This window comes from Macaca nemestrina, chromosome 10 (assembly GCF_043159975.1).
Source record: "Macaca nemestrina isolate mMacNem1 chromosome 10, mMacNem.hap1, whole genome shotgun sequence".
Taxonomy (NCBI): domain Eukaryota; kingdom Metazoa; phylum Chordata; class Mammalia; order Primates; family Cercopithecidae; genus Macaca; species Macaca nemestrina.
In genome coordinates this window covers 33102992-33117379 of record NC_092134.1, presented here as the reverse complement: position 1 = coordinate 33117379, position 14388 = coordinate 33102992, and the positions used below count along the sequence as shown (strand labels likewise).

The 14388-nt window shown below is 39.4% G+C and overlaps 1 pseudogene; it reads right to left on the bottom strand.

Annotated features, from left to right (window-relative positions):
* Window positions 1-431: 431 nt before the first annotated feature.
* Window positions 432-5371, bottom strand: LOC105493853 (small ribosomal subunit protein eS4, X isoform-like; annotated as a pseudogene).
* Between the last annotated feature and the right edge of the window lie 9017 nt (window positions 5372-14388).

The following is a 14388-nucleotide window of genomic DNA, read 5'->3' as shown; positions in this document are numbered from 1 at the left end:
GGGGTGAGGTGGTGTGCCACATACTTTTAAACAATCAGATCTCACAAGAACGCATACACTAATGCAAGGACAGCACCAAGTGGATGGTGCTAAACCATTAATGAGAAAACCATCTCCATACTCTAATCACCTCCCACCAGGCCCTGCCTCCTATTTTGGGGACTACATTTCAGCATGACATTTGGACAGGGATACACTTCCAAACTGTATCAGCGGTGAAGTAATAAGCAAAGTCATCAGCTTGAATGAGATGAGGGGAGAAAGACTGTTGGAGGTTTCCAGCAAGAGGAGAAAACATGAAGCAGTTGAAGACTGCAAGAGTGAATATAGAGAGATTATTAGGCAGCCCTGATAATTTATTTAGTAGTGTTTAAATTTAAAGCAATATCAGCAGAAGAAAGATCGGCAAAAGAAGAAAGAATTATAGAAATAATTGAAGAAAACTTGGTTTTTAAAATATTGCTAGCAATTAGTCAACAAAAACAGACTACATGTAAGGAGGCAAGAATCATGTTGGTCTCATATATTACTAAAGAAGCAACAAAACATATTTTAAAAATATAAAACATAAAACATACAAAAGTTGTGCATCAAAAGATTCTTAGCCCTAAGAAATAGAAAACCCAATATAACTAGTATAAACAATAAGGCAGATTTACTATTTCACAAAAGAATTTCTAATTTGGCTCTGAGATTGGTTAATTTAGTGGCTCAAAGACCTAGGTTTCTTCCATTTTTCTGTTTGCCAGGCTCAGGGGATCAGCTTATTCTGAGTTACTCATCCCCTTGTTCATGAGTTGGTCCTACAGTTCCAGGCATTAGAGGCAGACATGAAAATATCAAGCAGAATAAGAAAGAAGATCTCACTGGCTAGAGTTGTGTCACATGCCCATTCCAAACCCAGTCACTATTAAAGGGAAAGCCATTGATTTAAAGCACATGTCTGGGTAGAGAAGGGTGGACTGCCCAAACAAAATCAGAGTTTTCTTAATAAGAAAAAAGGAGAAATGGCTGCTGGGTAGGCAATCAACAGTACTTCTATGAGAAGAAGAACATATTGTAACTTGTAAATTTAAAAATCCAGCAAAACTATCATTTTTTTATTGAGGACACATCCTCAGAAATAAACACACTTAGAAAATATACCACCCATATATCTTTCTTCAAAATTTTTCTTGAAAATATTATAGATAACTGAGAGAAGAATAAGACAACTCAAAAAGAAGTCATGTTATGAAAAACCGATAGTGATCAACGAATCCAATAGCACAAAGTTAAATCTGATTGTTTTAATTGTTTTTAAGAAGTATACCTGCAAATTACATTAAAAACTAAATACTTAAATGACATTTAAGCTAGGATCTGAAAACTAAAAAGTATTTAGACAGGTAAAGAGTTGAGAGAAGAGCATGCCAGACAGAAGGAATGATGTGAGCATTTCCTTAAGGCTGGAGCGGAAATAAGCATAACACAGATTAGGAAGGTGTCAGATCACACTCAGCCTGTGTGCCATGTTAGGGATTTGGAATTTTATTTTAAGCATACTGAACATTGCTAGTGTTTTAAGTATAGTAGTCACATATCTCATTCTATTTTAGGAAGATCATACTGGTTTCTTTTTTTTTTTTTTTTAATCATGCCACATTATTTTAAATTACATGCAAAGATCTAACATGTCACCCAGGGACCATTTCACCCACTGCTGTGTTTGGCCGCCAGTCTTTTGTCTCTCTCTTCAGCAATGGTGAGGCGGATACCCTTTCCTTGGGAAAGAGAAATTCATGGTTTGTTGCCCTTGCCAATAACAAAAATGTCGGAAAGATAAGCGGCAAACCTGCTGCCATTGGCATCTTTCATGTGAACCACGTCAAAAGATCCAGGGGGCTTCTCTCTGTGGTGATCACACCAATTCTTCCCAGATTAGCACTTCCAGTCACCACACACAGGTTACCAGCGTCAAACTTGACGAAGTCAGTAATCTTGCCAGTCTCCAAATCAATCTGAATGATATCATTCACCTTGATGAGGGGATCAGGGTAGTGGATGGTGTGAGCATCATGAGTCACAAGATGAGGGATCCTTTTGTGCCCACAAAGATTTTTCTCACTTTTCACAACTTGTACTTGGCCTCTTAGGTGTAATATGATGTACGGCAAAGCGACCCTTGGTGTCATAGATCAGATGGAAATTCTCTCCCGTCTTGTCAATGCTGATAACATCCATGAATCCAGCAGGGTAGGTTATATCAGTTCGGACCTTTCCATTGATCTTAATGAACTGCTGAATGCAAATCCTCTTTACTTCATCTCATGTCAGGGCATACTTAAGTCTGTTCCTTAGGAAAATGATGAGGGAAAGACACTCTCTCAACTTGTGAGAACAGTGGATGGACGAGGAGCAAACACACTGGTCAATTTATCCAGCATCCAATGCTTTGGAGCTGCTACCCACTTCAGATGCTTCTTGGGACCATAAGTCATGGCTGTGTTAAGCAAGGAAAGAGGACCTCCATCTTCCAGTGTGGGTAGAAATTTGGTTTCTCTTTAAAAAGACAGATGGGAGCAAGGCAAGGGTGAAGTTAGGAAGCTACTGAAGGTGAGAAATTATGTTGTTCATACTGGGCAGGAGTGTGAAAATGAAGAGATATTGATCAAATGGAAATACATGTAGAGATATGCAATATGACAAGATGAAGGATTGCAGATGTATGAGGATGAGTTGAGGGAAACGGTAGAATCAAAAGGAGCCAAGCTTTTGGCTGTGTGGATGGTAGTACCACTTACTAAAAAGGTAAGGACCAAAAGATTAACAGGTTGCAGCCGGGGAAAGAAGATGGGAGAAGGGCACCAATAACTCTAATTTGAGTTAGTCTAAGTTAAGATGAGGTCATTAGGTGGGACCCCAATCCAGTACGACTCATGTGCCTATGAAAGGGAAGTCTGGACCCAGATAGACAGACAGACAGACACACCTGCATGAGTGCACACACACACACACACACACACACATATACAGAGAGAGAGAGAGAGAGACAGCATGTGAAGACAGAGGTAGAGATCAGAATTGGGTTACCACAAACTATGGAAGGCCTGGGGCTACCAGAACCTGAAGGTGTTAAGGAAAGATCTTCTGCTAGAAACTTCAGAGAGAGTATAGCCCAGCCAACATCTTGATTTCAGACTTCTAGCATCCAGAATACTGAGGCAAGCCATTTCTCTTGTTTTAAGCTACCCAGTTTATGGTACTTTGTTACAGAAGCCCTAGGAACTAACACATCAGGTTAAATTACACATAGTCAAATTATAAAATTATGATAAATGTATTATATGACCAAATGATAAAATCCATTTCCTTGCAAATATCCTGAATTATCTCGCCTTTATCTTGGATAAAAAATAAAACCTCATTCCAAGATGGCCAAATAGGAACAGCTCCAGTCTACAGCTCCCAGCATGAGCGACGCAGAAGACGGGTGATTTCTGCATTTCCAACTGAGGTAACGGGTTCATCTCACTGGGGCTTGTCAGACAGCGGGTGCAGCCCACAGAGTGTCAGCTGAAGCAGGGTGGGGCATCGCCTCATCCGGGAAGGGCAAGGGGTCGGGGAATTCCCTTTCCTAGCCAAGGGAAGCTGTGACAGGCGGTACCTGGAAAATCGGGACACTCCCACCCTAATACTGTGCTTTTCCAATGGCCTTAGCAAATAGCACACCAGGAGATTATATCTCGTGCCTCGCTCAGAGGGTCCCATGCCCACGGAGACTCTCTCATTGCTAGCACAGCAGTCTGAGATTGAACTGCAAGGCAGCAGTGAGGCTAGGGGAGGGGCTTCCGCCATTGCCGAGGCTTGAGTAGGTAAACAAAGCAGCCGGAAGCTTGAATTGGGTGGAGGCCACCGCAGCTCAAGGAGGCCTGCCTGCCTCTGTAGACTCCACCTCTCGGGGCAGGGCATAGCAGAACAAAAGGCAGCAGAAACTTCTGTACATTTAAACGTTCCTGTCTGACAGATTTGAAGAGCGTAGTGGTTCTCCCAGAACGGAGTTTGAGATCTGAGAATGGACAGACTGCCTCCTCAAGTGGGTCTCTGACCCCCGAGTAGCCTAACTGGGAGACACCTCCCAGTAGGGGCTGACTGACACCTCATACAGCCAGGTGCCCCTCTGAGATGAAGCTTCCAGAGGAAGGATCAGGCACTAACATGTACTGTTCTGCAATATTTGCTGTTCTACAACCTCCACTGGTGATACCCAGGCAAACAGGGTCTGGAGTGGTCGTCCAGCAAACTCCAACAGACCTGCAACTGAGGGTCCTGACTGTTAGAAGGAAAACTAATGAACAGAAAGGACACCACACCAAAACCCCTTCTGTACATCACCATCATCAAAGATCAAAGGTAGATAAAACCACAAAGATGGGGAGAAACCAGAGCAGAAAAGCTGAAAATTCTAAAAACCAGAGTGCCTCTTCTCCTCCAAAGGAATGCAGCTCCTCACCACCAATGGAACAAAGCGGGATGGAGAATGACTTTGACAAGTTGAGATAAGAAGGCTTCAGACTATCGGTAGTAATAAACTTCTCTGAGCTAAAGGAGGATGTTTGAACCCATCACAAAGAAGCTAAAAACCTTGGAAAAAGATTAGACAAATGGCTAACTAGAATAAACAGCATAGAGAAGACCTTAAATGACCTCATGGAGCTGAAAACCACAGCATTAGAACTACGTGATGCATACACAAGCTTCAGTAGCTGATTCAATCAAGTGGAAGAAAGGGTATCGGTGACTGAAGATCAAATGAATGAAATGAAGTGAGAAGAGAAGTTCAGAGAAGAAAGAGTAAAAAGAAATGAACAAAGCCTCCAAGAAATATGGGATTATGTGAAAAGACCAAATCTATGTCTGATTGGTGTACCTGAAAGTGATGGGGAGAATGGAACTGAGTTGGAAAACACTCTTCAGGATATTATTCAGGAGAACTTCCTCAAGCTAGCAAGGCAGGCCAACATTCAAGTTCAGGAAATATAGAGAATGCCACAAAGATACTCCTCAAGAAGAGCAACTCCAAGACACATAATTGTCAGATTCACCAAAGTTGAAATGAAGGAAAAAATGTTAAGGGCAGCCAGAGAGAAAGGTCGGGTTACCCACAACGGGAAACCAATCAGACTAACAGCAGATCTCTCAGCAGAAATTCTACAAGCCAGAAGAGAGTGGGGGCCAATATTCAACATTCTTAAATAGAATTTTCAACCCAGAATTTCATATCCAACCAAACTAAGCTTCATAAGTGAAGGAGAAATAAAATCCTTTACAGACAAGCAAATGCTGAGAGATTTTGTCACCACCAGGCTTGCCTTACAAGAGCTCCTGAAGGAAACACTAAACATGGAAGGAAACAACTGGTACCAGCCATTGCAAAAACATGCCAAATTGTAAAGACCATCGAGGCTAGGAAGAAACTGCATCAACTAATGAGCAAAATAACCAGCTAACATCATAATGACAGGATCAAATTCACACATAACAATATTAACCTTAAATGTAAATGGGCTAAATGCTCCAATTAAAAGACACAGACTGGCAAATTGGATAAAGAATCAAGACCCATCAGTGTGCTGTATGCAGGAGACCCATCTCACGTGCAGAGACACACATAAGCTCAAAATAAAGGGATGGAGGAAGAACTACCAAGCAAATGGAAAACAAAAAAAAGTAGGGGTTGCAATCCTAGTCTCTGATAAAACAGACTTTAAACCAACAAAGATCAAAAGAGACAAAGAAGGCCATTACATAATGGTAAAGAGATCAATTCAACAAGAAGAGCTAACTATCCTAAATATATATGCACCCAATACAGGAGCACCCAGATTCATAAAGCAAGTCTTCAGAGACCTACAAAGAGACTTAGACATCCACACAATAATAATGGGAGACTTTAACACCCCTCTGTCAACATTAGACAGATCAACGAGACAGAAAGTTAACAAGGATATCCAGGAATTGAACTCAACTCTGCACCAAGCTGACCTAATAGACATCTACAGAACTCTCCACCCCAAATCAACAGAATATACATTCTTCTCAGCACCACATCGCACTTATTCCAAAATTGACCACATAGTTGGAAGTAAAGCACTCCTCAACAAATGTAAAAGAACAGAAATGATAACAAACTGCCTCTCAGACCACAGTGCAATCAAACTAGAACTCAGGACTAAGAAACTCACTCAAAACCGCACAACTACATGGAAACTGAACAACCTGCTCCTGAATGACTACTGGGTACATAACGAAATGAAGGCAGAAATAAAGATGTTCTTTGAAACCAATGAGAACAAAGACACAGCATACCAGAATCTCTGGGACACATTTAAAGCAGTTTGTAGAGGGAAATTTATAGCACTAAATGCCCACAAGAGAAGCAGGAAAGATCCAAAATTGATACCCTAACATCACAATTAAAAGAACTAGAGAAGCAAGAGCAAACACATTCAACAGCTAGCAGAAGGCAAGAAATAACTAAAATCAAAGCAGATCTGAAGGAGATAGAGACACGAAAAAACCTTTCAAAAAATCAATGAATCCAGGAGCTGGTTTTTTGAAAAGATCAACAAAATTGATAGACTACTAGCAAGACTAATAAAGAAGAGAGAAGAATCAAATAGATGCAATAAAAAATGATAAAGGGGATATCACCACCGATCCCACAGAAACACAAACTACCATCAGAGAATACTATAAACCCCTCTACGCAAATAAACTGGAAAATCTAGAAGAAATGGATAATTTCCTGGACACTTACACTCTTCCAAGACTAAACCAGGAAGAAGTTGAATCCCTGAATAGACCAATAACAGGCTCTGAAATTCAGGCAATAATTAATAGCCTACCAACCAAAAAAAGTCCAGGACCAGATGGATTCACAGCTGAATTCTACCAGAGGTCCAAGGAGGAGCTGGTACCATTCCTTCTGAAACTATTCCAATCAATAGAAAAAGAGGGAATCCTCCCTAACTCATTTTATGAGGCCAGCATCACCCTGATACCAAAGCCTGGCAGAGACACAACAAAACAAAGAGAATTTTAGACCAATATCCCTGATGAACATCGATGCAAAAATCTTCAATAAAATACTGGCAAACCAAATCCAGTAGCACATCAAAAAGCTTATCCACCACAATCAAGTTGGCTTCATACCTGGGATGCAAGGCTGGTTCAACATATGCAAATCAATAAACGTAATCCAGCATATAAACAGAACCAAAGACAAAAACCACATGATTATCTCAATAGATGCAGAAAAGGCCTTCAACAATATTCAACAGTCCTTCATGCTAAAAACTCTCAATAAACTAGGTACTGATGGGATGTATCTCAAAATAATAAGAGCTATTTATGATAAACCCACAGCCAATATCATACTGAATGGGCAAAAACTGTAAGCATCCCCTTTGAAAACTGGCATAAGACAGGGATGCCCTCTCTCACCACTCCTATTCAAGATAGTGTTGGAAGTTCTGGTTAGGCCAATCAGGCAAGAGAAAGAAATAAAGGGTATTCAGTTAGGAAAAGAGGAAGTCAAATTGTCCCTGTTTGCAGATGACATGATTGTATATTTAGAAAACCCCATTGTCTCAGCCCAAAATCTCCTTAAGCTGATAAGCAACTTCAGCAAAGTCTCAGGATACAAAATCATCAATGTGCAAAAATCATAAGCATTCCTATATACCATTAACAGACAAAGAGAGAGCCAAATCACGAGTGAACTCCCATTCACGATTGCTTCAAAGAGAATAAAATACCTAGGAATCCAACTTATAATAGATGTGAAGGACCTCTTCAAGGAGAACTATAAACCACTGCTCAACAAAATAAAAGAGGACACAAACAAATGGAAGAACATTCCATGGTCATGGATAGGAAAAATCAATATCATGAAAAAAAAAGTATGGCCATACTGCACAAGATAATTTATAGATTCAATGCCATCCCCATCAAGTTACTAACGACTTTCTTCACAGAATTGGAAAAAACTACTTTAAAGTTCATATGGAGCTGAAAAAGAGCCTGCATTGCCAAGACAATACTAAGCCAAAAGAACAAAGCTGGAGGCATCATCCTACCTGACTTCAAACTATACTACAAGGCTACAGTAACCAAAACAGCATGGTACTGATACCAAAACAGAGATATAGACCAATGAAACAGAACAAAGCCCTCAGAAATAATACCACACATCTACAACCATCTGATCTTTGACAAACCTGACAAAAACAAGAAATGGGAAAAGGATTCCCTATTTAATAAATGGTGCTGGGAAAATTGGCTAGCCATAGGTAGAAAGCTGAAACTGGATCCCTTCCTTACCCCTTATGTAAAACTTAATTCAAGATGGATTAAAGACTTAAATGTTAGACCTAAAACTACAAAAACCCTAGAAGAAAAGTTAGGCAATACCATTCAGGACATAGGCATGGGCAAGGATTTCATGACTAAAAGACAAAAAGCAATGGTAACAAAAGCCAAAATTGACCAACGGGATCTAATTATACTAAAGAGCTTCTGCACAGCAAAAGAGACTACCATCAGAGTGAACAGGCAACCTACAGAATTGGAGAAAATTTTTACAATCTACCCATTTGACAAACGGCTAATATCCAGAATCTACAAAGAACTTAAACAAATTTACAAGAAAAAATCAAACAACCCCATTAAAAAGTGGGCAAAGGATATGAACAGACACTTCTCAAAAGAAGACACTTATGCAGCCAACAGACACATAAAAAAATGCTCATCACTCACCATCAGAGAAATGCAAATCAAAACCACAATGAGATAACATTTCACACCAGTTAGAATGGCTATCATTAAAAAGTCAGGAAACAACAGGTGCTGGAGAGGATGTGGAGAAATAGGAACACTTTTACACTGTTGGTGGGACTGTAAACTAGTTCAACCATTGTGGAAGACAGTGTGGCGATTCCTCAAGGATCTAGAACTAGAAATACCATTTGACCCAGCCATCCCAATACTGGGTATATACCCAAAGGATTATAAATCATGCTGCTATAAAGACACATGCACACATATGTTTATAGTGGCACTATTCACAATAGCAAAGACTTGGAACCAACCCAAATGTCCATCAATGATAGACTGGATTAAGAAAATATGGCACATATGCATCATGGAATACTATGCAGCCATTAAAAAGAATGAGTTCATGTCCTTTGCAGGGACATGGATGAAGCTGGAAACCATCATTCTGAGCAAACTATCACAAGGACAGAAAACCAAACACCACATGTTCTCACTCATAGGTAGGAATTGAACAATCAGAACACTTGGACACAGGATAGGGAACGTCACACACGAGGGCCTGTCGTGGGGTGGGAGGACAGGGGAGGGATAGCATTAGGAGATATACTCAATGTAAATTATGAGTTAATGGGTGCAGCACACCAACATGGCACATGTATACATATGTAACAAACCTGCACGTTGTGCACATGTACCCTAGAACTTAAAGTATCATTAAAAAAAAAAAACAACACCTCATTAAATTCAATTTTCAGACCTCTCATGACTATACTTGCACAGTGAAACCTGTGTGGAATAAAATACAAAACTATGTTGATTGGTGTCACTTACAACACATGATTTTTTTTTCCTTTTTTTTTTTTTTTTTGAGACAGAGTCTTGCCCTGTCACCCTGGTTGGAATGCAATGGTGCAATCTCAGATCACTGCAACCTCTGTCTCCTGGGTTTAAGCAATTCTCTTCCCTCAGCCTCCCGAGTAGCTAGGATTACAGGCACATACCACCACATGTGGCTAAATTTTTTGTATTTTTAGTAAAGACAGGGTTTCACCATGTTGCCCAGGCTGGTCTCAAACTCCTAGGCTCAAGTGATTCACCACCTCGGCTGCCCAAAGTGCTCAGATTATGGGCATGAGCCACCACACCTGGCCAAAACTATTTCATATCTTCTCTCTCTGAAAACCTCCAATACCTCTTTCTTAATCTTCAATCCTAGCTAATGACGTCACTACCTATTTCAACGAGAAAACACAAAACTTTGTAAAAATATTTACACAGGCTCCCATGACCACATAAGCCTACCTATCTGCATTTGTTCCCATGCTCTCTGCCAACCAGCCCTTCCACTTTTGGACTATATACTATCCCCTCTTGCCTACTCAAGGACATTGCTCCAAAAATGTCTCTTTTCCCCTCCATCATAAAATTATCACTCTCTATTAGATCATTCTCATTAGCTACTATTTCTTCCTCAATAACAAAAAGTAAAATAAAACAACAAACCAACATTCTTTTCATCCCACTTTCTGTCACAACCATATCTCTTTCCTTTCTTTCCCAAAATGACATTAACTCATTTGGTATGACAGTTCCAGTTTATGCTTCATTATTAATTAATTAAATCATGATTCAATTATTAATGGTGGCCTTTTCAAATGTGTTTTAGTTTGGATTGTAAATAGACGGTTAGCTTATCTTTTAATGTAGAACTCATTCTCTCCCATTTCTCGCCTTGTTTTCTCTCTTGAGCCCCACTGCAAACAAGTCTTGCCCCAATACTCCATTGAAACTGCTGCTTTCAAGGTCATCAACCATGTCCACATTGTTAAATCTAATTGTCAATTCTCATTCATCTTTTTGATCTTTTAATATCATTTGACATAGCCAATCATTCCTTCCTTCTTTAAATAATTTATTTGCTTGGTTTTAAAGGCACCATACTCTCCTGATTTTCCTTTTGTTACGCAGGAGAAACCGTATTTTTGCTCTAGCTGGTAGGAGGAAAGAAATAATAAGTAAAGATGGGTCCCTCCCTTTAAGGAAACTCCCTAGAAGTAGCACATACCTCTTCTGCTTGGTCATATGGCCACCCTTAGCTGCAAAAGAGTCTTGGAATTGCATTTTATATATATATATATTTTAAAAACAAGTTTATTTATACACACATATATGTGTTATATATAAATTGTATTTATATATACATATATGTAATATATATACACATACCTATATATGTGATGTGTATATGTATATATATACACACACATACCTATATATGTGATGTGTGTATAAAAATAAACATATTTTTCCCCTGGGCAATCAGATAATCATGGGAGATTCTATTATGGAAGAAGGGGAGAAAGAATATTTGAAAACAACAACTAGCACAGTAATTTTCAAGTTTTCTACAAGATTTAAAAAATAATATTACAAAACAATTTTACTGGCCGAGTGTGGTGACTCATGCCTGTAATACCAGCACTTTGGGAGGCCAAGGTGGGCAGATCACGTGAGGTCAGGAGTTCAAGACTAGCCTGGCTAACATGGTGAACGCCCATCTCTACTAAAAATACAGAAATTAGCCGGGTGTGGTGGCACACACCTGTAATCCCAGCTACTCAGGAGGCTGAGGCAAGATAATTGCTTGAACTTGGGAGACAGAGGTTGCAGTGAGCCGAGATTGCACCACTGCACTCCAGTCTGGGCAACAGAGAAAGACTCTGTCTCAAAAAAAAGAAAGAAAGAAAGAAAAGAAAAGAAAACAATTTTACTTTAAAAATATAATTGAATAATAGTAAAAGGAGATGAGAAAGTTAAAAAATAACAAAAATGCTTAAGTCTAAAATTATTATACAGGTTTCTCTTGGGCTCTTTTTTTTCAGTGAAATTTAGAAGTGTTAAATGTGTAGGAAGTGAAGTGTATTGGGTCATATTTTTAGTAAATGTGATATAGTTAGTAGCTACAATACTGTATATATAAAGAGCTTATAAACCAAAAAGTATCCGAGACAGGTTTCAATCAATTTAGAAGTTTATTTTGCCAAGGTTAAGGACGTGCACTCAGGAGACAGGTCTATGTATGTCTCAAAAGATGATTTTGAGGGCTTCAATATTTAAAGGGGAAAAGCAGGCTGGAGGGGAAGGAGGGAGGGTATGGTTACACTACTGAATCCACATGTAGCAAGAGAAAAGGGGCAGGTAGGGAAATAGTCAATTATGTATTCATCTCAGGCTCAGTAAATCAGGATTTCAATAAGATAAGGTGAACACAGAGTAGCTACCTGTGGAGATAATTTAACTTTTTATCTGTAGCTGTCTGCTTAGGAACGGAAGGAAAGGCAGCTTCTTGCACGACTCAGTTTTCAGCTTATTTTTTCTTTTTAGTATAGTGAATTGAGGTCCTGAGTTTTTATTTTCCTTTCACAACCCCATACAATTGAGAGGCATCATACCAAGGTCCCAATACATAAATTGGCAAAGACCAAAGACAAATAATATATAAACTATAGCACACTCAATTAAATATAATCTTTATCCTCCCTGGTAATTATGATAAGTAAATTAAGAAAGCAAGATATAGAGTTATTTATCAATTTTACCATAAAAAAGTATTTGTTTGCTTTGTATTAATTATGATATTCACCACTGGTAAGTGTGCTTCTGAGAATATAAATTTTGTCAACACTGAGAAAAGCAATTTTTACCTTAGGAAATTAATGTCCTTCGTATCTACTTTTGGGAATGCAGTTAATCTAGTTTTGGGAATCTATCCTACAAAAATAATCCAACATGTAGACAATCTTTTGGCACAAAGATGTTCACTACAGAGTTATTTCCAATAGAGAAACATTGGGAAAAACCCAAATGATGAATAATACAGCAACTGATAATAAATATTAGTGTATCTATTCAATGAAATATTATGCCATAATTAAAATTATATTTATAAAGAACTCATAAGAACAAGGGGAAACGTTCACGATATATTATTAAGGAGAAAAAGTATTTCGTGATTACATAAATATAAAGGCCAAGCAATTTGTATAATTAGCAAATAAAAGAATGATGAGTAACATTAACCAAAAAAAACTGATAAAAAATATTTAAAAGCTATTTTAGAACTAAGTAGACAATCAAAGTGATTGCACTAAAAAACACCCTGAACCCAAAATAGAACCAAAAGTACAAGGAGGTTGTATTAGGCAAAATAATGGTCCCAAAGACGTTTATCTTCCTCCCCAAAACCCTTGCATGTTCTGCTACATGGCAAAAGGGAAATTTTGCAACACACAATTAAGGCTGCAGACTTTATGAGAGGGAGATTATCTTGGATCATCCAAGTGATCCCAAGGGCTAATTACCCAAGGGCTAATCATAGGAGCCTTTAAAAGCAGAGGACATTCTCCAGGTGGCAGCAGAAGAGATGAGATAGAATGGGGAGGTCAGAAGAATTTGAAAGGTGAAAAGGACTAGACTCATTATTTCTGACTCTGAAAATGGAGGACGGGAGTTCAGAGCTAAGGAATGTGATAGCCTCTGGAGCTGAGAATGACTCCCTTCCAGCTGAGAACCATGGCTAGCAAGGACATGGAACCTCTGGTCTAAAACTGCAAGAAACTTATCTGGGTCTGAAATCCGAATGAGTTTGGAAGCAGAGCCACCCTAGGGCCTCCAGAAAGGAGTGCAGCCCTGCTGACACCTTGATTTCAGCCTTGTGTGACTAAGAAGTAGACCCAGCTGGGCCTTGCTATACCAGGACCTACAACTCGAACTATGAAATAATGAAGTGGTAATTTATTATGGCAGCAATAGAAAACTAGTACAGAGAGCTGGGCGAGGTGGTGCAGGCTTGTAGTCTCAGCTACACCCCACCAGAGGCTGAAGCAGAAGGAGTGACTGGGCCCAGGCATTCGAGGCTGCAGTGAGCCATTATTGCACCACGGCACTCCAGCCTGGAGACACAAGACCTGTCTCTAAAATAAGCAACTAAATCATTTATTTAAAAATCATTTAGGCCGGGCGCAGTGGCTCACGCCTGTAATCCCAACACTTGGGGAGGCTGAGGCAGGCGAATCACAAGGTCAGGAGATCGAGACCATCCTGGCTAACACAGTGAAACTCCTGTCTCTACTAAAAAATACAAAAAATTAGCCGGGCATGGTGGCGGGCAGCTGGAGTCCCAGCTACTTGGGAGGCCGAGGCAGGAGAATGGTGTGAACCCCGGGGGCGGAGCTTGCAGTGAGCCGAGATTGCACCACTGCACTCCAGCCTGGGTGACAGAGCGAGACTCCATCTCAAAAAAAAATTATTATTTAAATGTTTTATAAAAATAGAAAATACAGAGGGCAAAAATTAGAAGGTCAATTTAACAACAGATGCTTCTGTGATCTATAAGTGGAAAGGAATATCTAGCTTTCACAGAGATTTGATCATAGAGACATCATATGCATACCCTAGAAGAACACTTAGTAGTATTAGAGCTATCACCAAGAAGGGCTGGAAAAGGACAAAATAATATTGTCAAGGGTGCCAACCACTCTCTGTTATATAATGATATGATAATCAAAGAAA